The sequence below is a fragment of the Lissotriton vulgaris genome, chromosome 3_1, assembly GCF_964263255.1.
Source record: "Lissotriton vulgaris chromosome 3_1, aLisVul1.2, whole genome shotgun sequence".
NCBI lineage: Eukaryota > Metazoa > Chordata > Amphibia > Caudata > Salamandridae > Lissotriton > Lissotriton vulgaris.
In genome coordinates, this window is record NC_141689.1 from 293,118,841 (window position 1) to 293,144,456 (window position 25,616).

Sequence of the window (25,616 nt, forward strand, 5' to 3'; positions counted from 1 at the left end):
TGTGAAGGTGATTTGTATCATATACCTATATCAAGCTTTCAATTCACCTATAATGGACAGAGGGCTTCATTTGGCCATGGGCTGGCAGACTGTCATACTGCAGGGGCAATGAGTGGATGGTCTGCCTTTCTGTCATTCTCCATATTTTTTTCTCTCTGCCATACGCAAGGGAATCGTTCGCTAAAAGTTATTCGGCTGACATAGCAGGAGCATTTTTGGGAAACTTGCTCAATGCCAATCAGACACCAGGTTGTGGAGGTACAGTAGGCTGGATTGCTTGTTTTTTATACACAAACTCCCAAAATGGGGGATTTTCGAGGGGTGTGGGGGACAATATTCATGGCATGCTGGGAGTTTTCTCCAAATGCATTGTGGGCATTGTTCTTTCCTCCTGCAGGTGACTGCCATGACATGCAGGAAAAATATTGCCATAGACTCTGCCTTAAACAAGGCGTGCCTTTAGACAGAATGGATCCAGCGGGTGTTGGGCAACTGGATCACTGGGAAAGAGTTTCTGATCCGAACCAGCCGATGATTCGCTCTCAAACCTCTGAGCTTTATCCACCTTCAAATTAGGTGAGGGAACTATAAAGCAAAATACCACCTCCTCTACATTACCACCAGTATGTTTACTTTTGTTGACAATTTAAAGTTTGTGTCAGGCTTGAAAAGAGGACAACCATAACTTTGTCAAACGTTTCTGCTCGCACATCATATGTACTTTGAAAATAGTTAAACTTACAGCGGTCTCCATGTTTACAAAGTTGTTTAGAAGCAAAATATTCGTCCACCACGAGGCTCTGCAGTTATTTAACTCATGCTCGGGTCCTTCCCAGGCAGACCCCCATGGTACCAATGAATACAATCCAACTGAAAGGCAGACAACGTAGAGATGAAGTGGCTGCAGTCTGAAAGCACACCAATAAAACCTATTAGGAATATGTATACTTGGATAATAGACTCAATAAACAGTTTTCTAGACAAACTGTGAGAAAGTTTTTCGGTTGCAGTGCAATAAATTAAAATACATTTCATGATATTCTGGTTTTCTATGATCATTTAAGGTGGTTTGGCCAGCCTACTAGACTGGGAAACGGCATAAACAACGCGAGATAAACCACGCATGCCGTTATAACGCAAGCGGAACAACCGCAGTTAGCGGTTGCGCATTGCAGCGAGTGGACAGGAGGCGTTGAAGACTTCTTGTAGTTGGGGGAAGGAAAAGCGGCTTGGTGAGTATTTTTTTTTAACTTCAATCTAAGGTTCAGGGCAGGGGGAAGGGGCAGTGTTTAGGGCTGAGGGGTGGTTTTAGGGCTCAGGGGGGTGGACTGGGATCGGGGTAGTTTTTAGGGATGGGGCCAAATTTTAGGGCTCAGGACGAGGGGTTGGAGCCGAGGTAGTTATTTGGACTGGGGGCTGGGTTTTAGGGCTCAGGGCAAGAGGGTTTGGGGTCTGATCTTTACCACGCATATGCCTTTACCATTCAAGCATTTACAACAAAAAGGCATGTGTGGTAAAGGCATGCTTTGTAAAGATGCAGTCCAGGTTGAGACCCCGTTGTTTAGGCATGCATTGTTGAGGCATGCGTTGTTCTGTCATACAACCTTCTATACTATGTCTGCTTTACTACAGCCAACTTTATAGGGGTCTGATTCACCACCATTTCTTGATGACCCCGTTGTTTAGGCATGCATTGTTAAGGCATGCGTTGTTCTGTCATAAGCCTACTAGACTATGTCAGCTTTACTACAGACAACTTTATTAGGGTCTGATTCACCAACATTTCTGCAGACGTCTATAGGGCCCACTTCAAAGCTATCTTACTCCTGTTCCACATGCAAATAACGCCTGAATATCAAGATCTGAGTCACAAAATATTATCTGTGAGCAGCAGTGTCTTGCTTCAACAGCAGGTGTCTTACTTAGGAATTTTCAAGAAAAAGACATGCTTACTCAAGGAAAAAAACAATTGTATTTTGGTCTGAAAACAAAAACAAATTAAGAGCTTTTGACTCGAACACAGACCAACTGTATATCCATGAGCCCCTACCCACTAAATAAACATGCATACTTCACAATGCTTATAAATCGTATATGAGTACTGTGCTTTAAAAATAAAGGAGCACGTTTTACATGCCAAAATGATAATTCAGCATCATATTGTGTAACAGTAAATGCCCAGTCTTGGCACACCGTACAGTGCGCATTGGTAATACCAATTATTATCTTTATATTTCTATGAAACAGGACTGTATTGTCTGATAAGATAAATTAGCTAAGAAGGTTATGGAAAGATATGAATGCCAAGCTGCTAGTTAAACCCCTAGGTAGATGGGCTCAGCATGGCGCCCTTCAAATTGTGAAATTGCAAGCTGTATTAAAATACAGTTTCAGGCTTTGAAATGCATCCCGATCAGTGCATGAACCAAAATGTATTCTTCTGTCCTGTTAATGAAGGCAGATTTTGACAATAGTATAAAAATATCAGGAAACACGTACCTTACGATTCTATTATAAAGATATTTCAGTGCCACCAGGAAAGATATTCTTTCTTCTGAATTCTTCTTGATGTTCAAAAAAGACCTTGTGCTTAAAAGACCACTGAACACATAGAGAATATGTTAAAAATAAGATTTTTTTAAATTGAGAAAGTTATGATCTTTTAGGTATTTGCCCTAGTTCAAACCAGTGCAGCAGAAAATATCACAAACATCTATATTCTGACCAGTGCATCTGGAAAAAGCCTTAAAATACCGATCATTGGCTAAAATAGAGGCGCATGTAACTGGGATTATACGCTGCATAGTGACATTCTACACATTTAAAGGAAGAAAAGGGATTTGACCGATTGACTGGATTATCTATATCTATACTAATATTATAAAGAGAGAGCCCTAACCTTTGAGGCGGGTAATCTCAGTAACCACAGCACCAATCACAACACACAATACAGCATTGGAAAGAGCAGTTGCAGCAGAAGGACATAGGCTATACAGATGGCCACCATATACATTTAAAAGGTAAAAGAACCTTGCCAGCAAAGTAGTCCCTTGTGGGCGTGTGCGTGGGTAGGGCACAGCATGATGACAAAAAAAGCGTTCCTTAAACGTGTGCGTTGTGCTGGGGGCGTGTGCTGGAGGCGTGACAAAGGCTGGGGGCGTGTGCTGGGGGCGTGACAAACGACAATGGACGCAGCAATTGCGCAATTGCGCGGGAGCAAGGGGCAAAACAAACAACAATGGGCGTGGCAATTGCGCAATTGCACGGGAGCAAGGGGCGTGTCCAATGGGCGCGGAAATGCACGGGAGCAAGAGCGTTCAATGGGCGTCTGAGTTCAGCTGGAGGTACGCCAATTGCGCAATTGTGCGATGGAGCAAAAGCCGTGACAAACGACAATGGGCGCGCCAATTGCGGAATTGCACAGGAGCAAGGGCCGTGGCCAATGGGCGCGGCAATCGTCCGCCAACAATCGCGCCACATTCCGAAATTATGATGCTAATCGCGCACCTGGGCGTATGCGTTCAATAGGCGTCTGCTTTGAGCTGGAGGCGTGGTAAGTAACCGTTCGCTCTACTAACTTGTGGGCCTGCACGTTGCGCTGGGGGCGTGTCACACATACTGGGGCCGAATGCAGTGTGTGACTTGTGCTGGGTGAGTGTCAAACAGACTGGGGCCGAATGCCATCAGCGCTTTACTAAATTGCCATTACGTTCCTGCCTTCACGGCATGTGGGTCCTAAAAAAATAATAATACCGGGAAATAACTTTCAAGGGTCACATAATTCGCATTGTAATACGGTCGCCGCTGGAGCCGGGCCTCAAGCGGGGGCGCACGCCACTGAGCGTGCCTGCGGGGACAATAACTGCAGCGTCTCCTGCGCGCTGTCACTCAACTCTCTGCATAAACGAATTTACACACGGCGCCTACATCAACCAGGGCTAGAGCCGGCCTCAAGCGGCGGCTGACGCGACTAAGCGGCCCTGCTGGCACACTAACCTTGAAACTGGCTGCACTTTTCCACACGCGCAGCATCTCTAGCTTGAGCTGTCACCCACTCAACTCTTCATACCCGGACAACGTCGGGACGGGCTGCTAGTTTAGTTATATGCTGAAGAAGATTTTCAGGTTCTAGTTTCAGAAATATGGCTTCTCATGGATACTCCTAACTGCAGATTCCTCAGCTTGGAATACTCACAAGGCATCAGACTGGATCGGGAAATATCTTACAACTTGGCTCCCATGCGCTGCTGGGTGGCGCCGCGTGGCTCCAGGCTGGTTCCGTACCGCCACAGAATGACATGGCGGAGCAGCATGAAAGTGCCACCTCTGCGCATGTTCTTCCCGTGCTTTCTTTGCAACTCTGTCAATATTCCGACAACTTCTAAACAATTTCAGCACTTTATTAGTGAACGATGTCCCCACCTAAATGGACAGGTTGCAAGCCATGCCGTGACTGCAGGAAGCAGATGTCAGTCCTGGACTCGCATGAGGTGTGACTTTAGTGTCTGTGCTCAGGGTCGATTGGGATCACAATTTGGCCTGGGCACTGCCAAAAAAAGTGGCTAACGTTCGTGGGGCATGGCCCACATTCGCAAGGGGTGGCCCTTTCATGAAACACCATTTGGTTACTCTTAGTGGTCTAATTTGTAGAGAAATATTTCGTAAATTAAGCCTTTTAAAGCTTACAAAGCAGTTACATTATTTGTTTTCTTACAGATGTTTTATATAGCGCGAACTTGACCCGAAAGTATTGGGTATCAGAGCGATTTACATAGCACAAGTTGCATTACATGAGGACACATTAATTTTTAGGTCTCGCGTGCGAACGCAGCGCATGGGCTGTTTCTCTAGCGGGACTATTGTTGCCGCTTTGGGGCTGGAAGGGAGACAGGAGGTGGCACGTGCGGACAGGAGATGTGCGTATGCGTGCACCACTCCTGTGCCCGGAGGCTGGCAGCGTGCGCATTGTGCACTTTCAGTTTCCCTCCCCCTGTCGGCATAGAAAACCCTATTATCTTTTAGCACAACGTAAATTAGTATTCAATGAAAACCTCTTATTACTCACAAGGTTCTATATATCTTAACGTTGTTTTTACTTTCTGGTAAACAAATTTCACCTCCAACATGAAGTTGGTTCTTGGTGTAAGAAAGCTTAAGATGTATTTCGATCTGGAATTCGGGTGTTTGGAGGCACCAGACTGTCTGCCAGTTAGGCAAGTGACTTGCGAAAGACTTGTTAATTTCACCATAAATGCTGTAATGTGTTTCCAGATTGTGAACCACAGTGACAGTCACGGAAGAGCGGTATGACATTTTTTTTTGTTAAATTGATTTCTCGTCATGCATTGCCATATTTTGTGTTCGCTCCTAACACAATTAAAGTTAAAATAATCACCTTTTATACGTCGGCAGAATTTCTTTTTTGTGATTTGATCATTTCCGATGCATGAGGCTTTTTGAGAGATGCTAATGCTTCTACGTGTGCCCTCAACCAGCGGTGGTTCCTCCAACTTCATCACTGTGCAATTCTGAGAATGTGCTGCCACTGAAGATCGTCCGAGTTTAAACGCCTGTGATTGGGTGACAGGGGTGTCGGGCGACTGGGTGGGCAGGTCCTGGATATTTGGAGGAAAGGTTTACTACCGGTCAGTGACCTGCCTCTGGTCACGAACTCTGCTAGCAATGGGGGTGGGGTAGGTAGAAAGCTGTATTGATCGGACTCTTCGATCTCATTCCCAAAGGTGTCAAATAGCTGCTTTCTTTTTAATTCATGCTTTCTTGTGAACATTCCATTGTTCCAGTCCTTTTGTGTAGGTGGCTTTGAGACAGACGCTTTTGCATACACCATAGGAAGAAATTGCCAAACGAGTGAGCGGGATGCCTAGAGAATAATCGTATAGGCAGGGCTTTAAGTAGGCCGGGTCTCACCGGTGCTGAGCACCAGCAGTTTTTAGGTCTCGCGTACGCTGCTTAGCTTGAAGGCTACACTCGGGTAGTGCTCTGACATCACAGTAACCGCCAGTTATAGCAGCTAACTGTATAATACACCCAGCAGAGCAACCAGTTTCCTGTTCTTTAAACAATAAAGGTTCAACAGGAATGTCAGATCGGATAAAGACAAGGGATCAGTTCCTAAAGAAAACTCAGCAAACTCAATGAAAGAATGGTATGAACAGTAAACTGACAATATGAGGAGCCAGATGCCACATGGGATCACAATGTGCGTAGCATTCAATGTTTGAAAAACATTGAAGTGAGCATGTCCACTCAAGTGAACAGTATTAAGCATCTATACAGAACAGCAATCAGCTCGCAAAGTGGTTAAACGCTGCGTTTGAGTCCGAGGGGGGTAGGAGGGCAGAAATAGCGACGGGCGTAAAGCAACTTTTTTTAAAACAAGCATTTGCAATGCAATAGGTCTCGAAGTTACACAAGTTTAAGCTATTGGCATTGTGAATGACAATGACTTTTATTTATGTTTTTAAGACGAAAACAAAAATAAAAGGCATTATTATGTGCAATGTCAATAGCTCAAATATCTATAAATGCGAGACCTATTGCATTGCAAATGCTTGTTTTGTTAGGCATTGGTAAAGATTAGGAGCACTGCAGTTCTGAAAACTGAATACTGAAAAACAGCGAGGTCCCTTTCTGTTACAACATTATTCCCCAGTCCTCCAGCGCAGGAGTAAATTACTCAGGCTTCCCCAGCCCTTCACTGCCTCAGGGCAATGGCCTGGCAGGAAAGGGGATAAAGCAAAAAACACAGCTGCTGGGCCATCCATGGGGTGGAGGGGAGGCTAAGGTGAAGATGGTGCGAGTTCCCAACATCACCTGGCGCCCACAGCGAGACCCAATGTTCCTCGCCCACCATGCCCTGAATGAGAAGGGATGTGTGCGAGGTGTTAATGCAAACACTGTTTCAGGGCTGCGTGGGTCCTATGGGGCCAAGGTGAAATTAGGTCAATGGCCTGAGCAACACCTGGCCCCGAGGAAGGCAGATTCTTGCACACAATCACCCATCCCCAGCCCACCATCAGCTTGGCAGGGCATGGGGTCCTGGAGATGCCACAGCTGATCATCGCTGAAAGGCCGCACAGCGAGGCTGCTTTCCTCTCCCTGTCCAGTGCTCTCTGTGGACTGGGAAAGGGGAACGAGGCTGCTTTCCTCTCCCTGTCAAGCAGCGACGGCTCGTGGAGGGAGTTACGGTGGGGAATGAGGGTGGGGAGGGGGGAGGGGGAGGGCGGAGGTTGCTAAAAACCGGCATATGGATAATTGCAGGTAAGTAAACAATTTAATTAATAAAACGAATTTCGCAGCTCGAACTGCATTGCATTTTGCGATGCAAGGCGCACTACGAAATTCGTTTTATTAATTAAATTGTTTACTTACCTGCAATTATCCATATGCCGGTTTTTAGCAACCTCCGCCCTGCCCCTCCCCCTCCCCACCCTCCTGCCCCACCGTAACTCCCTCCACGAGCCGTCGCTGCTGTCAAGTGCTCTCTGTGGACTGGAAAAGGGGGAAAAACGCCCCAAAGAGGGCACTGAGGACACCGGCCTTTTGGCCAATACCAAGTGCCCGCATTACCAATCCATCCCTTTCTGAGCTCAGGCCACAACTCTAAGTTGAGCAACAGGTGCGGCCTCATGCATCTAAAGGATAACCAAGACCGGGAGGCAAATCTGTCGCTGAGTACAAGAAGTAATTACGGCAGCGATTGCCAACTTTTTTGGTAAGAAGAGCTACTTGTATCCAGTAAAAATCATCCCGAGCTACTATTATTATTACTGCCTTATTAGTGGCCACTTCAGATAAGACTACATTAGTGGCCATCAAAGGCAAGGTTATCCATATGCATGGTTTCCAGCAGTAATATAGAAAAGGTTTTGCCGATGCAAAATGCTTCTATGAGGGCAATACGTAACAGACCTACGTGCGCTACACCTGGCTGCCGGGAAGTAATAATAGTAATACATTTGCCCAACCCTGCATGATTTATGAATCAAATATCAGCTTTAAATTTGTTTTGTAAATTCAACCATATTCCACCAAGCAACCGCTTACAAGTTCTCAAAATACACACATTTATGTCTCAAATTAACGCTTTTTAATTTTGATAGTCATATTATTTCAACCAAGAAAAAGCTTTTCATTTATTAGGTTGGGCTGCACAGTGGAGAGCTACTTCTAGGTAGCTGGGGAGATACTCATTGGAGAAGCCTGAGTGAAGGTCTGACTTCCAATTCAAGTCACAAACACGATCGCAATCTTAAGACCAATCCAGTGACACTTAAGCTTTGTGCTCAAAGTTCTCTGGTTAGTTCAAGTCCAAGCACAAGCAAAGCAGGACTTGCCCCTATCCCGCCGCTCTGACTCTTACACCTCGTCTGGTTCCAACTCGTTTTTCCCAGGCCATCATTGACCACACAGCAGATCTAAGCCTTCAAGGAAGTTGTGATGCAAATTTTTAGTGTGTTTCAGGGTCCCTCTGGTGCACCTTTGGGCCCCATGAACCACAGGGGCCCACAGTCTGATTATTACTGGCAGACCCATTCCGGTGCCATCTGTATCCCTGGAACTCTTTACTGGGCCTGTACTGACTCTGATAAAGTCTTTTACTCTGGGCCTGTCCCTACTATACAGCCTCAAGGTCAATACCTCCAGTGCTGGAGGAGGAATCAGTGCCAACACCAATGTTGGAAGCAGAACCAAATTCAACTCAGGCCCAACTGATGTCACGTTGTGAACTTACAAAAGGTAACTGGTCATCATGCAACCTAACTCAATGTCACACCTAAAAGCAGAGACTTCATTAACTTTTTGGTTCTGAATCTAATTGTGTGCCAGAGCAAGGGGAAACACAAGATATTGTTGATGATGGGGATGGCTTCCTTCCCCCTCACTTTATTGAAGATGCCTGATACACTGATTTACAGGATGTCAGTGGGCTTCACACCTCGCCTGGAAAAGAGAATGATTCAACACTTGGGCCATGTATAGGTGTTTTGCTTGCGGTAGTGCTCTATAGCTTAGGCACAAGAATTACAGCTACCCTCCATTGAGGTTAAAACAAATGTCCCTACAGAGATCTTGCAGCATAAGCCAGTTACTTCTGAGTGTTTGCTTCCTTTTTATGATGCTCTCACTGACCCTTTGATGTCTACTTTGTTGAAGCCCAGTTGTTGCCCACCTGTCAATAGGCAGGTGAAAGACATTACAGATTGGCACCGGGAGATCAGTATTGTCTCACCAGCACCCCATACCAGAAAGCCTTGTTGTGCAGGCCTCTAACAGTAATCCTAACTCATTTCGAACCACTCCTCCAGACAGAGAATCCCAAATGCTATAGGCTTTTGACAAGTGCATGTTTTTTCAGCCAGTCTAGCATCATGTCCCATCAATGCAGTTTGTTTTCTTGGCCATTATATACATGCTCTGTGGGACAAGGCCAGCAAGATTTTGCCGGCAGTCTTGCAGGACCAAAGTGCATCTTTATTCCAGACGATTCATGATAAACAGGACGTGGCCAAATATGTTATCTGCAAAGGTCTTGATACTACAGATTGCCTGGGAAGGGCAGTAAGTACTAGTGCTGAACTTTGTTGATATGCGTAGATGCATTCCACAATGCTCTCTGGTGGTGTAAAGGTCTCCCTCGTGGATATGCTGTTTGATGGGTCTGGGTCATCATTGAGAAGGCAAACCCTGCGTTAGAGCACTTGAAGGACCGTAGAGCTGTGGCACACTCTTTGGAGCTGTTGACCCCTCTAAACAGTTCCCGCATCAATTCAGAAGGTTTACAGGTTAGAACAGATGGCAGGTGTATAAACAGTGACAGCCTTGCCAACCACTGCAGAGGCATCTCATGCCTTTCAGAACCATGGATCAGAGTCTGGCAGGCAGAGTGTGGGCTGGCATGTGTATCAGTCCTCTAATTCTTCTTACCATGCTACACCAGCCACTAAACAACTTTAGTTTGCCCTTAGTGGTGCATTTCCAACTGGTGAGGGGAGGATTTGACATTTCATTTCAGATTGGCAATCAATCACACCAGACGGATGGGTCTTGCAAATTATTCGATATGGCTATGCTCTATCTTTTCTTTATGCCCCACCCGCAATTCCTTCCACACTGGAGATTTCCAAAGAGCATCTGCCCATTTTGTTAGAGGAGGTGCAGCTGTTGATTTAAGGTTTCATCAAGTGGGATCCAAACTTGAAAAGAGGAAGAGGTAATTACTCTCAGTGTTTCCTCATATTTCCCGGGGATGGGGCCTCGGATCTATTTTGGACCTCTGAATGCCTCCCTGTGAAGATCAGTTTTGGAAATCTGAATGCCTACCTCATGCTGTCCCAGGTCCTGTCTCCTCTGAACAGGGGATCTGTATTGTGTCTTTGGACCTGCAGGATGCAGAGTTTCACGAACCCCTCCTCAGGTAGGCCAGGAGCATTTTCACTTTGCAGTTCTCCCTTTCCAGCTCACCAGTACTACTCGGGTGTTTACAAAATTGGTGGCAGTAGTCGTGGCCCATCTTCAGAGGTCAGGGATGTTCGTATTCCTGTACCTCGAAGTGTGGCTATTGAAGGTAAGCTCACCACGGTCAGTATAAGACCACCTCCAGATGATGGCCAACCTATTGACATCATTGGTGTTCACTGTCAGTAAGTCAAAGTCCAATCTGACTCCTTTTGGCAGAGGCTTTCATTTTTTGGAGCAATCCTGAACAAAGGGAAGCTCATGGCTTTACCTCTGCTGCAAAGGGCCCAGGACTTTCAGAATCTGTTTTTGATCATGTTGAGAGCAGCTGTCAGATATTTTGGCCTCTTGGCCACCTGAATCCTACTTGTCAGCTACGCCAGGTTGCACATGCACACTTTACAATGTAATCCATTCGGTTCTAATCGGCCCAGCATTAAGGAAATGTGGCTGATGCCATCAAGGTCTTGGACGAGACAGCTCAAAATTTGCAGTGGTGGCTGCTGGAATGCAATTGGTCTAGCGGCAGGCCCCTGTCCTCTACCCAAAAATGACACCACCCAGCGGTCTGTGGGAACACTGCTCTGAAAAGTCTTTGGATACTTCCTTGTACCTGGGGAGTATTCTAAGGTGAGAAATCTGTGGTTAGATAGAGTATGCACCAGAAAGATCATTACCAAACTGTTGTGGCGGATAACTCTTAGGAAACCTTGGTACGTGATTAGATTTTTCTTCTGTGATATCACAGAGACACTGCTGTACAAGCCTTTCAGAGAAAATCAACACCTGTCAACTATTGGAATGTTCATCTAGATACAACCCAGTGAGGAATCTCTTCTCATGAGCATTCCAATGTAAAACCCAATCAATTGTACGCTTTTAATAATTAAATCCGATTACAACCTAACACAAAGACAACTTGCTCTTCAAGAGCACATATGCTCCATGTGTAATTTTGTGTTGGGCATTGTGGCTCTGATTCACATAAGCATTTATAAGTACGGGAATTAGTTCTACATGAGTACTGTTCTTTTTCTTTTACCTGCCATTGTAAACCAAGCCCAAAAAGTTCAACTACCGGTGGTATATGAAGGGTGGGAGGGCCACGAAAGTGAATGAACATTTGGGGGACATGGAAAGCTTAAAGGGACGCAATTTGCAATGATTTAGCTTGTTCTGGTCTGGTGGGGGCGCTGCTTGGGCCATCTGTGTTCCTCACAAATGTCAGCTTAGTTAGAGGGTGGGAGGGGAGGTTCTGTCGGGTATATAGAGTGTTGTGATTTTTATTCAATCTATCGAAATGTCAGTGTACCAGTACGCTATGTATCTGTCTGTTACCGCACTGTCAATAATCAGACTTGTTAAAAAAGGAAACCGTACAACTCCGAATTAGTAAAAGCTTTACTCATACTAACTGTACATGAATGTTCACTGAATATGCCCATTTTATGTCTATTTTTGATGTTTTGGGGTCAATTTATAAGGGCCTGTAAGAGTAGGTAAAATAACTACGTTAGGTACTACATAATTTCTTTGTGAATAGGCCATGCAGACTATAAACATGATATTTTCCTTTTGGTCTTATGCCGTTGAGATTTTAGAGCCATGCCTAGCGGGGATGGAGCAAGTGTAAGTACTTTGAGACTATGGTCTGTTTCTAAGCATGTTTATCTGCTGGAAAGCTATAAAAAACACCTGTAAATTTAGGATTATTTACTCTTGAAACAGAAGTCAGACCCAAATACACACAGAAGGAGCATTGCAACCTGGGCCCTGGTATCTGTGGTTTCGAAATGCAGTCACACCCTGCTGCGTGGGGAGCTACTTCGTTATGTTTACATTTATTCAAGGACGTGTAATACAAGTGCTGACAAGCATGACCAGTGGGCGGACACCCTGGACCGGGACCAGGTTTTGGGGTTCTACCCATCTCCACAGTCTACAGAAAATGGGGACAGCATAGAGCATGCGTCTCTGCAATCATGAGTTTGGCAGAGCCATTGGACAAGCAGGAATCAGATGTGCCCCTCTTTTTTCATATTAATAAGTGGAGTAAGAGTGCAGTACTTTGCAATATAACCTTCCCACATTGGGCATGTCCCATTTTGATATAGGAAACAAGCATTGGGAAATCTACGTAATGCAGGGTTGTTGAAAAATAGAAATATTGATGTACATAAGCAACGTTCATTTCCCTTTTCCCACTCCTCTCCCTGCGCGTACCCTGAATACCGTAAAGCATTTAACTGCATCCTACTGCCAGCAAAGGCCTGTACCCATGTATACATGACAGCCATTTTAGGCACCCTGGCCCTTTTTGCCCGCCTAAGATTAGAATCACTGGCTCCCCTTCTGCGTGTATTCAAAATCTCTCTCCCTCACATGCATAAACCATGAAGCCCTCTCCCTCTGCGCGACCCCGCTGTGAAAGGCAACTCTCCCCCTTGACTCGCACAAAACCCCCTATTCCATCTTGGAGAGGCATCCTTTGCCTTAGCAGACATAGCCCTCCCCCAGCTGCACCTGACTGCCCCCGCTCTCATGTACGGGTCATAAGATCTCTCTCGCTCTCTGTGTGACTCTGTCCTTGTGTCCACCCTGGCTACCCCTCCCTTCTCCTCACGTGGGCAAGTCATAATCCCTCTTCTTCTGCAAGACCCTGTCCTTGAGAATCACGGCCGCGCCTGACCAACCCCTACTTCCCTTCCATGAATGCCCCTCTGTTGATGACCCTTTCCCCCGAGTCCAGCTGACCACACATGTCCGAGGCCATCGCCTGAGCCAGGAGATACCATTTACTGCCCTTATTGTATGAAGTCACTCCTCTTCAAAGGATCCTCTATTGGTCTTAGCCACCCCACCCCTTGGGCTATGATCAGGCGTACACATCCTACAAAACACTCAGTTGCGTGATTGCCCTCCCCTCTTATCAGCAGGTCAAGGGTCCCCATTGTGAATGTATATGGGTAGGATCACCACGAGGATTATAGGGATGTCTTTCCTTTTGCGTCACACCGTCCTGATTGTGTTATCATGTGTTCTGTAGAGTATAAAAAGCCAGAGTCTCAGCTCACTTGTTAGAGCACCTCCCGAAAGACACTGTGTTTCGTGTCCGAAATGACATGCTCTCCTCATGAGAAATAAACTCTGTTCTTGATTCCTGCTTCCAGCGCCCGTCTCTTTATTTTGGTAATTACTCAACATGGGAACTAAGAGGCGGTTTGCGCCAGCGGCCTGGGCACCGATAGGGTTATGGGCTCGTTTTTCACAATTGGCGCCCAACGTGGGGCCCATCAGTGACATGGGGTTCGGTAAGAGAGATCCAGACGAAGAAGTGAACATCTAAAATGATCGGGGCATGCCTGCCTTGAGAGGGCCCTCGCCCGGCGGCCGATCGACAGAGCTTCACCAATTCTGAACGGACCTCTCTTGCAGTGACCTATTGTCCTGACTGGAATCCCACAGGAATGCTACATGGAGTAAGAGAACGAATGGGCGCTGGAGGAGGAAGTCGAAGAACTATCCGTATGGTCCGGTCCGGGTAAGATTAAGTAGGGCGTTCCTACGCCTGATTGGTAGGGTGGTTCTATCCACCCAATTGTTGATTGATTGTATTGAAAATCGGTATTTGTATACCGAAATTGCTGATTGTTGATTGTTTGTATTGAAAATCGGTATTTGTATACCGAAATTATTGGTATTGGTTCATTTAGCTTTGAGGGCTACTTGACATATTGGTTCTCTTCTGAGAACGAGACATTCTCTGTTTTCAAACAGCGGCGAATAGGAACGTCGTCCCTCTTTGCAGATAGAGAAGGGTAGGTAATACAGACTTTTGTCCCCGGTATTAATTCGTTATGCCTACTTTTCTCCCCACTGAATTGTTTGAAGTCGATTGATAACCGATTGTTGTTCTTTAAGAATTGTTGAAGTCGATTAATAATCGATGTTGTTCTTTGAGAATTGTTTGAAGTCGGTTGATAGTCGATGGTTGCTCTTTGAGATCTTCCCTGTCTACAAACTGAGACGAGTAGAAATATTCTGTCTTCCTTTTTGGATAGCGAAGGGCAGGCAATGCAGACATTTGTCCCCGTTGTAATCCGTCATGCCTGTTTTTCTCCCCACTGATTGATTGAAAACCTGGACATTATTGTTCCAGGAATTGTTTCGTTTGAGGTATTTTCTGCCTGCAAACAACGTGGAATAGAAATATTCTATCTAGTCTTTGCAAGTAGTAAAGGGTAGGTTATGCCCCTTTGTGAATTCGTCAGTCCTACCCACTCCCCACTGTTTGGGGGGTAGCTCGCATGGTCCGCCCAGGAGACTACCCTTATGGAGGACATATACTCCCCGCTTATGGGCCATTTAGTGGAGGTAGACCATCTGGTCCGTCCAGGAGGCTACCCTAGTAGATGGAAGTACATCACTCGGTCTGTCCAGGATGATACTCCAATGTAGGAATATATGTTCCCCTTTTTTGATCGATAATCTCGTTCCACCCCGGACCATTTATTGGAGGGAACTCGTCTGGTCCGCCCAGAAGTACCCCCTAGTGAAAAGGACACATAAAAATATGAAGTGATCACCGTTCCCTACTAACAGAAAGCCTTAGCTCGAAACACGCTAAGGAAGAGAAAGAAAACTAAAAAAAAAAAAAGAAATCAGGCTAAGTCAGTAACCCCCTGATGAGCTTTTGACTTCACTAAAAATAAGAAACATTAGAAATAGTTCATAATAAGAAATATAAAATGGCGAGAAGTTTGGCAGCAAAGATAGCCACGAGGTAGCTAGGCTTCAACGCCTGTTCCTGTTCCCAACATGCCTGCCTCATTGCCCGCCACGCCCAAATAACGGTCACATGAAATAGAAACAATCAAATAGGTACCTACCCTCATTCCGGAAGCTCCCAAGGTGCAACAGGTCCGCGGTTACGCCCATCCGGAAGGCGAGGCCTCGAGGCACGAGGGGCCCGCCTGACCACGGTCGGGAGGAGATGATGTTGGGCAGGCGGTCCAAAGAATGGCAGAGTCCTCTCCTTCTCTCCTCTTCCGCTGCCCTGCAGGCCACGGGGGGGGGCTGTCTTGCCTCAGCCACCGACCACCCCCCCCTTCTGTCTCTCGCCTGGTCCGACCCACGAAGAAGGCAGAAGCCGAAGGCGAGAATGGCGGCGAATCAAGTAGTCCCGCCACATGTCAAATTCCCTGGATAGTTACAGGTAGTGCTGCCACATGTCGACGTCTGGACAGTTGCAGATAGTCCCGCCACATGTCAAGGGAAAGGGGGGGCTGTCTTGCCTCAGCCGCCGACCACCCCCCCATCTTCAATAGCCAGCGCGGCCAATATCGAAACGACGGAGCCGAGTAACGGCGCGGGGTCGCTGGAAGGGGGAGGTGACGCGAACGAGCCTCCCCCGCCTCCCTCCAGGTGGAGGCTCCCAGCGACACCCCAATGCTCTTACTTAAAGAGGGTCAACATCATAAAGCGGTCCTCTGCCCAGGACGGGCACACGTTCCATGCCTTCTCCCCTCAACCTTGAAGATTCTATAAGAGCCAGGGGGCCCCGACCCCTCTGCATGGGTGCCCCCGCCCCCTTCACTGGGAACCACGACACCGGTGCAACTCCTGCCGGCACCAGCCTCGGGTTGGAAATGGCTAAAAAGAAGCCACGGCACGGACTTGTTCAGTTCCGGAGGAACGCCAGGATGACCTGGTAGGAAAATTGTTGCCGCCCTTCCCACTCTTTGACTCATGGTCCATATTTGCTAAACTGTTAACCATATAGCACAAAACTTTTTGAACTACCAACGGAAAGTTCTGGGCCAACAACGCGAGACTAGAGACTTTCTGACTGTGCTGGAACTTGCCTGACCCCACCTAAAATGGCGCCGCCGAAAAATGAAACGTATTTGAATAAACTTTGTTGCACCCAGGTTGCGCAGCTTGTCGTCCCGAGATCTATGTGCAGTTTTTGGACAATGAAAGTAGATATGAAGGGCGTTGAGTATGTGCTTGGATAATGAATTGACTTGGGGTGGGTAATGATTATGATTCGGAAAATGAATTGGTGTAACTTAGATAACGAATGAATATTGGATAAATGAATTTTTGAATTAATTAAAATGAATTTTTGACACGCATCATGTTTGCTCTGTAAGGTAATTTTAATACGATTTTATTTGCTCTGCTGCACTTTATGCAATGAACTGCCACCAATTTCGTTTATTAAAAGTATTTTGAAGAAGAAAGCATGGTCGTTGCAGTTGCATTAATGAGTTTTGTAATGCCTTACTACTGTGAGCGAAGAGTAAGTATGATGAAGGATGTAGATCAAAAGGGATCAGATATTTAGCAGCTACCTTATGTGCCACAAACAGCCGGAAAAGTGTTTCAGATAACCCTTTTAAATGACACCACAGAAAATGCAACCTGACCGTCACCCTTGCACCCGATAAAGACGGTTACGACCAAGTAGCTCATGTAGATACTCAGATCGTCAATGATTATCTATATGACACCACTGGTCCCTCTGGGCTGAAATGCCGAGATGGCAAGGGAATGCAGTACGAGGAGATAGAGCGAGTATATGGTAGGTAGAAACATTTTCGAACTACTGCATGATGATGTGCTTTGAATGCTGCCCCCCCCCACCCCTTCTTTTCCTCCCTTCTGCAGGTCACGTCAGAACGTCGGCTGAAGTGTGGAAGAGCGACGGTTGGACCACCGACGAAAAAGGGAAGGGGGGAATATGTGTTTAGTCACTATAACGATAAATTTTTAAAAGACGTAGGCTTAACATGACTGTTCCTCCTTAGGACATAGCGACTGAGAGGATGGACTGACATAGAAACTGGACAGGTACTGAATGACGAAAAATTGACTAGAAATGACGTGTTAAATAATGTAACTGGACGTTTGACTAGGTAGGGAAAGGATAAAGAAAAATTATACAGGTAAGGGTTGCCACGGCACCACCCGTCTAGGAAGTTAGAAATATTGCTGATGTTCAAAATGCACTACCCCCTTTCTCACACTCTTATAGATATAGCCAAGCTGTCCGACTGTTCCCCCGATCAATACTTGCCGTTGCCTCAGCCTGGAGAACTTCCCACCACAGGAGGGAACAGAAAAATGGCTTAAGATCCAACCATGGGTAACTAGCACGACCAGGTTAATTACTGATCGACCAGCCGAGGTGTGAGTATTGGTAATTGGGAACGCTCGCAGGCGTGACAAGCGAGAAGGGAAAGGGGGGAAGGGTAGAAAGAGCAAGCACATAGATAAAACCGGATAGTAAAGATACGTAGGATATACATATAAAAACAGATGTTGTAGGCTAACAATTGTTTTCTGTCTTGTCGTGAATGTCTTGTATATGTGTAATACATGTGCCGTCTTCCCTGTCTGAGTTTGTGTGTGTATAAATGTACGAATTTATGTCTTCCCTCTGTCTGTATCTGTGCGTTACCTGACCTTTGCTGTTCCGTGTTGTGAGCGCACTAAATGACCTATTTTTGTACACGTCTCTCTCTCTCTCTCTCTCTCTCTCTCTCTCCCTCTCTCTCTCTCTCTCCCTACATGTCATACGTGTACCGAATGGCTCGTTTAGATTGCGGACGACTCTCACTCTCTATGAGAGTCTGCCTATTCTCTCTCCTTCATTGGTAAAATTGTGCCCCACCGGCACCAGTCTGATTTGATACATATTGAACGCAAAGGTGTTCAGCGAAATTGACCGAAACTAAAATGATTGTATCTCGCCATGTTACTGCCTCTCCTTTCTGCAAAAATGAATGAACTTGAATTGGCTGAGAAGGAAAGGACAGGTAAGACGACTAAAATCCCCCAAATCTGGCCATTTATAGGGGAACTGTATGTCAATGGCACCTTATGTCTGTTCTTCAGAGACGAACGCCAACGTCCAGATTGAACTCCCAACGCCCGGATTGCCCCACCCCCCTTTTTGCACCCAAGCCCGAAGCATCCCCGCCCCATTTTTTGATAAACCCCAATTGCTGTCCCGAATATGAACTTGATGCACATGAGTAGCTGTTGACCCTCGAGAATACCCTGTTTTGCCTGACTCTCGATAATGACACCCCCGCCCTGTTCGAAAAGGTTAGCCAGTCCTGATGGGAAATGCTCTGTAGAATGCTGAATATGATGTAATGCACAGTTGATGGGAACCTCACTTGATTTATAAATAAGACGATGAATAGACCTGCCATGAACCCAGTAGGAATACTGACACGTGCACTGCTTGGTAATGGACCTCTGACTGTGACCAATGAGCGTATCTCCCAAATGCGTAGAATTGAGGGAGGAATTCAGCATGCATAGATATCTTCTTTTGCCATTTCACTGAAACATTGTCTTGTACCTATTCAAAGATTCACGATCACCGAAGGAGATGGGTCAGAAGTGACGTACAGCCTGGCCGCGGATCTTGGGACTCGTGTGACCTCGACCAAAGGTGGAGCCGCAGAGCAACAGGATACGGGACGAGACCGCAACTTCAACGTGGAAAATGAAAAACGGCGAGCCACCTCGAAGCCACTCGCCTGCTAAACCCACGTGTGCCTGGAGTCTCCGTCCCCCTTCCTTGAGCCCGATGGATGGGCCTGCCTGCTTGTTATCCTTTGCTCCCTTGGTCCCTTTTGCGTGTCCCAGGAACTCTGACCCAACTCCACCCTCTCCCCTATCGACTATTTGAACCACACTCACCCTCTTCTCCACGTGACTTTTTGCCAAAGGAACGAACTGCATTCCACAGGGAATAGGGTGCTGCCATAGAACTGTGGGTGCCGAGCATAAGGCGCCGCCAACCGGATTGTTTAGGGAACAGGACTGTGGTCTAACAGCAGAGGACTGACCGCACCCTGCAACGCGAAAGGATAGAACAGAGCTGGACCTATAGCTCCACCGCCGGTGCTCAACAGCGCCAACGAAAGTACTCGGACTAGAGCCTACCAGTGATGGCTCACTGACAAAAAGACACTGGGACGAAGAAATATTGTATATTGAACTGAATTCCGCTCTCAACTACCTGGTCAAAACTGTTCATTGGTTACATTTTTAGTCAGAAACATTTATGCTATGTAGTGCTTTGAAATGATAGGAACTCGACAAATGCAATCTCCTATGTGCCGTATTCTGCCAAACACATCAACTGTCCATGATTACATACCATATGCTAATATTGACAATGCTAATTCTGCGACCGTGCCTGTTTTATATGTACCATCATCGATCACGAAAATGAACTTTTGCTATGTAAAAAGGGGCGACTGTTGAAAAATAGAAATATTGATGTACATAAGCAACGTTCATTTCCCTTTTCCCACTCCTCTCCCTGCGCGTACCCTGAATACCGTAAAGCATTTAACTGCATCCTACTGCCAGCAAAGGCCTGTACCCATGTATACATGACAGCCATTTTAGGCACCCTGGCCCTTTTTGCCCGCCTAAGATTAGAATCACTGGCTCCCCTTCTGCGTGTATTCAAAATCTCTCTCCCTCACATGCATAAACCATGAAGCCCTCTCCCTCTGCGCGACCCCGCTGTGAAAGGCAACTCTCCCCCTTGACTCGCACAAAACCCCCTATTCCATCTTGGAGAGGCATCCTTTGCCTTAGCAGACATAGCCCTCCCCCAGCTGCACCTGACTGCCCCCGCTCTCATGTACGGGTCATAAGATCTCTCTCGCTCTCTGTGTGACTCTGTCCTTGTGTCCACCCTGGCTACCCCTCCCTTCTCCTCACGTGGGCAAGTCATAATCCCTCTTCTTCTGCAAGACCCTGTCCTTGAGAATCACGGCCGCGCCTGACCAACCCCTACTTCCCTTCCATGAATGCCCCTCTGTTGATGACCCTTTCCCCCGAGTCCAGCTGACCACACATGTCCGAGGCCATCGCCTGAGCCAGGAGATACCATTTACTGCCCTTATTGTATGAAGTCACTCCTCTTCAAAGGATCCTCTATTGGTCTTAGCCACCCCACCCCTTGGGCTATGATCAGGCGTACACATCCTACAAAACACTCAGTTGCGTGATTGCCCTCCCCTCTTATCAGCAGGTCAAGGGTCCCCATTGTGAATGTATATGGGTAGGATCACCACGAGGATTATAGGGATGTCTTTCCTTTTGCGTCACACCGTCCTGATTGTGTTATCATGTGTTCTGTAGAGTATAAAAAGCCAGAGTCTCAGCTCACTTGTTAGAGCACCTCCCGAAAGACACTGTGTTTCGTGTCCGAAATGACATGCTCTCCTCATGAGAAATAAACTCTGTTCTTGATTCCTGCTTCCAGCGCCCGTCTCTTTATTTTGGTAATTACTCAACATGGGAACTAAGAGGCGGTTTGCGCCAGCGGCCTGGGCACCGATAGGGTTATGGGCTCGTTTTTCACAGGGTGTGCTTTGCAGATATACACACTACCTTATTGAGCCTGTCCCTCGAAGTTAGAGCGAGGGTGAACATGTGCAACCCACAATGAATCAATAGCACATTTGTAAATTTAAACAGTAAAAAATGTCAATTCCATGCTAGAACAGGCAATGAGGGCCTTCCACAAACTGAGACCTGTGAAATGCACTGACCCATGTGGGCCTTTAAATCAAGTTGGAATAAGGGCCTCTCAACCTAAATAGAGGCAGATCTGTTAATTTATAAATTATAATGGAAGATGCAACCTATGACTGTGCAACATACAACTCAATGCTGTAAAGAGAAACAAGGATTATGCCCTCAAAAGGACGATACACCATGAAAGTTGGAAATTTATGGCTGCGAGAACAATACATTTGGAGCAATTTCATGAAATTCATAAAGGACACCAGGAATACTCTTAGGAAGCAATGATGTAGACTGCAAAAAAGAGGAACACTGAAATAGTATCCTTATATGACTGGATTGATAACAAAAGAAAGATTGACAATATAAGGAAGACATTTGCCATAAAATCCATACGTTATTGATTATAACTCGTAAGTTAAAATAACATTAATACTATGTACACATTATTAGGCGAATTAACACAAGACAAAATTATATGCCTTATCAGCCTATATTATAGACATTTGAAGGCCTTATATAGTTATTGCCTATCAAGCCATACATAAATTCCACTATAGTGTATATTTTCTCTATAATCTCACATGCCTATTATAAAATTCTCAAATTGAAACTTGGATGTAATCACTATATAAAGCATTTGCCAATATATAATGATACTAACAAGAAACTGGTTCATGAAAGTTATTTTGACCCAAAAATGATCCTCTTAGAAAAATAAAAATCTGACTTCAGGTTTTAAACAGTATCTGATTATAAAAACGAATTTATATTTTCTAAAAAAAGGTATGAAGTTACATTCTTACCTAATGAGAAAAAATGTGTCCACGCTTAAGTAATTGGGACCGACACCAAAAACTAAATAGAGAGGGTTCTTCATCACACTCATCCATTCTTGATAGTTATCTATAAAAAACAGAGATATTAAGGAAAATGTTTCATGAACCATAATGACATTATCCACAGGCCAATACATTTACAGATTGACCTTTTAACTAGGTGATTGAGAAGGTAGGATCAGATGATGTTTCCTTTGCGTGCCCAAGTCCTATCTGCTCTGAACCCGGTAATTGTTATGTACATTCACACATGAGAGATCCATATTCATGTATATCAGTGGGAATTTAGGGTCCAAGGAAGAGCTAGTCACCCCACAAAATTGACAATGGGTCCAGAAATGTCATCATCGTATATGTAGGAAAATAATTGGAAAAAGGAGTGGGGATGTTAGTAACACACAACATAAGAGAGCTTTGTAAGTGTTAACAAACATTTCTAATCCATTTCCCTCCATCAAATTAGACAAAAAAGTTATTTTATAAGTGTAACATAGTGTGTGTTTATGATGTCGTAGATCCACAAATCACAGAACATTTTAGGTGGTGTACAGGATGGGCTATCGTTGTGGAAAAGGTTTTCTAGGTGAGCAAACAGTAAAGAAATATGCAAAGGAATATTTTACCTTATCCTAAATCTATGGATTGTCTGCCTGCACAGAGGCTGCAGTAGAAGGATTAGAGGAAGAAGGTACTTAGAACTAAACATGTACATTTTGTAGGGAGCATGAATAAACATTCATCAAAAATTACTTTTGTGTCAAAGTTCTTTATTCTGAGTCACTAATATCATAGGTATGCAGACCCAAACACTTTTTTGTGATCAAAATTTTACAAACCAATTTCGTACCATAGCTTTGTGTTGAGCAGTGAATTTTGTATTGGGGAAAGCTAAGGTGGAGCCATTGTGTCATTCGCAGACTAGTTAGTATATGACAGTGCGATAGGACCACAAACAAGTACCAATAATGGGGAATTGGGAGGTTGCTTCATGCAGCCAGGTGATGGGGGCCTTTTGGTTGTAATCTTGGGACAAGGAGTTTCTGAGGACCCTTTTGACATTTCTCAAAACTCATGTACCGTGCATATATACAATAGCGCATGATATTAGGATATGTGCTAATGCCAACATTTATGTTAGATCCAGAGTTTTTGTGGTACATCCATGATACACAGAGTTTCGGTGTATCATGCTGAGATATGAAGGGTGACATTAGAATATTTTGTTTGCGTTTCTAATAAAGCGTCTCCCTTAGGCATTTTGATCTACTGAAGTTATTTTATGGCTTTTGGCAAGATCAGATTAACATGGCGGATTTCATCATTATGTTTTCTAGATGGAATTACGGTGTGGAAAAGGTAGACTCAGGGAAACTGCTTATCGCTATCTAATGGAATTACCCACAACCTACCTCTGTTAAACCTGACCGCTATCAGAACACTTGGGTAACTGTATGTGAGAACTTAACTATGGGTTTACTGCAGGAAATGGAACTGGAGATTAAGTGGGCTTTGTTGACGGATCAAAGCTGTTTGACTGTTCTATGCAGATGGGAAAGTTTAGCACAATAGTGTTTCTTATATTTTTTTCATTTGTAGATATGACTACTATTCGACTAAGTATTTTCAGAGGAACGTCTCATCATAATTATGAAAACTATTCAAGACTGATGGTTTAGTTTTTCGGTAACATTTTGTTTTGGTAAGTGTGTATATGATTAGGACCACTAACTCCTTCAGGCAACCCCTGCCGGTTGTGTGTCACAATGTACATAACTGTACGAGGCATCTGTGCATATCTTTTGTTTTTTGGCTATTTTTTTCTTTTTCTTTTCCCCTTTCATTGTCTTTTTCTGTTTCAGGTCGGACTTTTGATTGAAAATGTCAAACTTTCATATGCATTATGTAGAAATGCTCAATTAGCAACTATGGAATTATAAGAAATCTCTAGCCACACTATCCAAGCCTGTCAGTAGGCTAAAAGACGCGTTAAATGATTATTACTACATTTGTGTAAAAATTGTTTTTGTTCTCGTCTTTTCGGGCCTGAAGAAGCAGCGCTTTGAAACGCAAAATACGTGCTGGCTGAACTATAACGTGCGGATCATCATTAGATGCGGCCGAAATCCACGTTTTGAACCCACTTTGAATGACACACTATTCAGTGGAAACGGTTTGTAGCTTAAGAATGTGTTAATGCCATGAAAACAATATTGTGGAAAGATGTGTATATTTCATTGATGTGCATATATCGTGCAAAATTGGTTTGCAAAAATGTGATCACAAAACAAGGTTTTGGGGCTGCTTACATATGATATTATAGTGATTCAGAATACTGAACGTTGTCACAAATGTACTTTTTGATGAATGTTTATTTAAGCTCCCTCCAACATGTGTATGTGTAGCCCTAAGTAGTCAATTGGCAGGGCACCAATCGAGTAGATTGAGCGAGCGCAGGGCCGTTTTAGAATCTAAGCCTATTAAGAAGGAACATGCCTGCACATATACTCTTTGCACTTATTTTCCATTGTACTACTTGGTTTTATTGCAAAACCCCAAAACTAGTTATCTTTTTTAAAATCTCAGTATAAGACATTGGATTCGACCAGTTTTTACTGTTTAGCAACAGCATAAATGCATATTTAACATTATTGAAAACATTGCATGTAACAGTAAGTAGCAAAACATGTGAAATGAGTATGATAATATTTGTTTGCCTGCTGATCACTTTGCTATGCCAAGTCCAAGGCAAAGGTGACGTTAATGGAATGAGCTTAACTTTAATGTTGTACATTCTGAGGGGCGGAGTCAGGTGATGGCCAATATGGCGGCCACTCTTGGCCGAGTTAAAATTCAATAAAAAATTGTGAAACAAAAAAAAGAAATGTCAGTCTCTACATTACCATTAAAGCCAATCCAAGAGGGGCACAAGGCCTCTGACAGATTAGTCTCTGAGATTTGATGCCATGGATGCATTGGAATCGCTGGCTTGGCATCTCTGAACAGAGCTTCCGATAAAAGTAGTGTGGTAACTTTAAACTGAAATTACTGTCTCAAGGTAGACTCAAATGGGCATTTCCAAGCAAATACAGTTTTTGGGATAGAATAGGGAATAACATGCACAGTTTATAATTACCACACCAAGTCCCTCCATTTACCAGGGACATATTCCAACTACTATTTTGCAGGTGGAACTGTGCCCGGAATTTACCTCATCCGGATTTACCATGTGTAATCTTGTTTTGACAGTTTTAGTAGTTCAACTTTAAACTCATAAACGGCCCCCAGCAGACAATAAGTAACGGTGAGACTGAAAACATCCTGTGACCTAATGCAAAATGTCAACAACATTTCCTGCAAGCACTGGCTGAAGGGAACGGATTAAGAATAAAACGTATGGGCCAAGGGAGTTGACCCAGGCCGATTTTTGTCTGTATTTCCGGTTCTAAAGACATCAGCTCTCCCACAGACAACTATCTGTAGCAAGGCTTAAAATGTGCAACAACTAGATCATACATTTTTGGAATTTCTTTTGTTAAATTACAGATGTTTTGAAAATTCTGATTTCCAGCTCTTTTTCTTATTTCAATGATGGCACCCATAACCCAATTTTGATTGTTGAAGTCTCAATTTTCTGTGCTTATTTTCTCTGTTTCCCATGTTAATGTTCTAATTATGTGAGCCCTCATTACTCTAACAAATCAATAAACCTAAAGTACCAAGGGGCAGCTT

At 44.7% G+C, this 25,616-nt stretch overlaps 1 long non-coding RNA gene across 1 annotated transcript in view; it reads right to left on the bottom strand.

Moving 5' to 3' along the window:
• Window positions 1-2,586: 2,586 nt before the first annotated feature.
• The window catches only part of LOC147726346 (uncharacterized), a 37,006-nt gene continuing 13,976 nt past the window's right edge, over window positions 2,587-25,616 (bottom strand). The window contains exons 2-3 of the long non-coding RNA XR_015309432.1: window positions 21,855-21,954; window positions 2,587-2,601 (exon numbers count right to left, since the gene is read on the bottom strand). This is a non-coding gene — a long non-coding RNA (uncharacterized LOC147726346). The remainder of the gene's footprint in view (window positions 2,602-21,854; window positions 21,955-25,616) is intronic.